Source organism: Trichosurus vulpecula, chromosome 3 (assembly GCF_011100635.1).
Source record: "Trichosurus vulpecula isolate mTriVul1 chromosome 3, mTriVul1.pri, whole genome shotgun sequence".
In the NCBI taxonomy this organism is placed as follows: Eukaryota; Metazoa; Chordata; class Mammalia; order Diprotodontia; family Phalangeridae; genus Trichosurus; species Trichosurus vulpecula.
Window position 1 is genome coordinate 137158888 of NC_050575.1, and position 2886 is coordinate 137161773.

Below are 2886 nucleotides of genomic sequence, written 5' to 3' on the forward strand. Positions count from 1 at the left end.
TTCTACATCCCTTCCAACATTCGTCATTTCTCCTATCATTTTAGCTGATCTAGTATGTGTGAGATGATATTTCAAAGTTGTTTTAATTTGCATTTCTCTAATCAATAATGATTTAGAACATTTTTTCATATGACTACAAATAGTTTTGATTTCTTCCTCCAAAAACTGCCTATTCATATATTTTGATCATTTATCATTTGGGGAATGACTCATATTCTTATAAATTTGACTTTATATATTTGATATATATATTTGCCTTTTTTTGAGAAACTGTCTTTAAAATTTCCCTCTAATTTTCTGCTTTCCTTCTAATCTTGTCTACATTGGTTTTATTTGTACAAAAACTTTTAAATGTAATCAAAATTAACTATTTTATACCTCAGAATGCTCTCTATCTCTTGTTTATTCATAAATTCTTCTCCTATCCATAAATATGACAGGTATTTGTTCCAAGTTCTTCTAATTTACTTATGTTATCTCCTTTTATGTCATGTGTTCATTGTCACCTAATTTTGGTAAATGGTGTAAGATACTGTTCTATTCCTAGTTTCTGCTAGACTGCTTTCCCGTTTTCCCAACAATTTTAACCAGACAATGAATTCTTAGCTCCAAAGCTTAAATCTTTAACTTTATTAAACACAAGGTTACTATAATTATTTACTACTGTATATTTTATATTGACTATATTCCAGTGATGCACTATCCATCTTAGCTAGTACCAGATAATTTTGATAAATACTGCTTCATAATACAGTTTAAGATCTGGCACTGCTAGACCTCCTTCCTTTACATTTTTTTACACTAATTCCTTTGATATTCTTGACCTTTTGTTCTTCCAAATGAATTTTATTATTTTTTTCTGTATCAATAAAATATTTTTTAGTAATTTAATTGGGTTGACACTGAATAAGTAGATTAATTTAGGTAGAATTGTCATCTTTATTATATTGGCTCAGCCTGCCCATGAGCAATTAAAATTTCTCCAATTATTTAAATCTGACTTTATTTGTATAAAAAGTGTTTTATAATTATGTTTATATAGTTTCTGGGTTTGTCTTGGCAGGTATACTCCCAGGTATTTTATATTGTCTATGATGTTGTGGTAGATAGAGCACTGGGCCTGCAATCAGGAAGACCTGAGTTCATATCTGGCCTCAGACACTTACTAGCTGTGTGACTTTGGTAAGTTAGTTTCCTCATATGTAAAATGAACTGGAGAATGAAAGGGCAAACCCCTCCAATATCTTTTCCAAGAAAACCCCAAACGGAGTCACAAAGAATCAGACATGACTTGATAGTGACAACAACAACACCACAGTTATTTTAATTGAACTATCTCTTAATATCTCTTCTTGCAGGTCTTCATTGGTGACATGTAGAAATGCTGATGATTTTTGTGGGTTTCTTTTAGATCCTGCTACTTTGTTAAAATTATTAATGTTTCAACTAGCTTTTTAGTTGGATCTCCAGGAATTTCCAAGTAGATCATTATATCATTTTCAAAAAGAGATAGTTTTATTACTTCATTGCACATTCTGATTCCTTCAATTTCTTTTTCTTCTTTTATTACTGTAGCTAACATTTCTAGTACAATATTGAATAACAATGGTGATAATGGACATCCTTGTTTCACTCCTGATCTTATTGGGAAGGCTTCTAGCTTACCCCCATTACAGTCAATACTTGCTGATGGTTTTAGGTTGATGTTTCTTATTATTTTAGGGTAAAATCCATTTATATCTATGCTTTCAATGATGCTTTTCATGCTTTTGAGGAATGAGTATTGTATTTTGTCAAAATCTTTTTCTGCATCTATTGATACAATCATGTGATTTTTGTTACTTTTGTTATAGATATAATCAATTATGGTAATAGTTTTCCTCATATTGAATCAGCCCTGCATTCCTGATATAAATCCCACTTGGTCATAATGAACAATCTTAGTGAAATATTGTGAAAAATACTTAGCTAGTATTTTATTTAGGATTTTTGCATCAATATTCATTAGTGAAATTGGTCTACAATTTTCTTTCTCTATTTTTGCTCTTCCTTGTTTAGGTGTCAGCACCAAATTTGTTTCATAAAAGGACTTTGGTAAAACTCCTTCTTTGCCTGTTGTTTAAAGTAATTTATTAAATATTGGAATTAGTCGATCTTTAAATGTTTGGTAGAATTCATTTGTAAATCCATCTGGTCCTGATGCTTTGTTCTTAGGTAGCTCATTCATTGCCTGTTCAATTTTATTTTCTAAAATAGGTTTATTTATATATTCTATTTCTTCTTCTGTTTATCTAGGCAGTTTAAATTTTTGTAAGTAATCTTCCATTTCACTTAAATTGTTAAATTTATTGGCATATAATTGGGCAAGATAAGTCCGAATAATTAATTTTATCTGTATATTTGTGCTGTATTCACCTTTTTAATTTTTGATACTAGCGATATAATTTTCTGCTCTTTTTTAAAAAGTCATATTAACCAATGGTTTATCTATTTTATTAGTTTTTTTTTTATAAAACCAACTCCTAGTCTTATGTATTAATTCAATGATTTTCTTACATTGAATTTTATTGATCTCACCTTTAATTTTCAGAATTTCCAATTTGGTGCTTAATTGAGGAATTTTAATTTATTTTTTCCTAGTTTTTTTAATTGCATACCCAATTTATTGATCTGCTCTTTCTCCATTTTATTGATGTAAGCATTTAAAGATATAAATTTTCCCATGATTAGTGCTTTTGCTGCATTCCATAAGTTTTTGATATGTCTCATTATTATCATTGTCTTTAATAAACTTATTTATTATTTCTATGATTTGTTCTTTAACACACTCATCTTTCTATGTGTTATCTGAAAAGGATATATTTAATATTTCTGCTTTTCTGCATT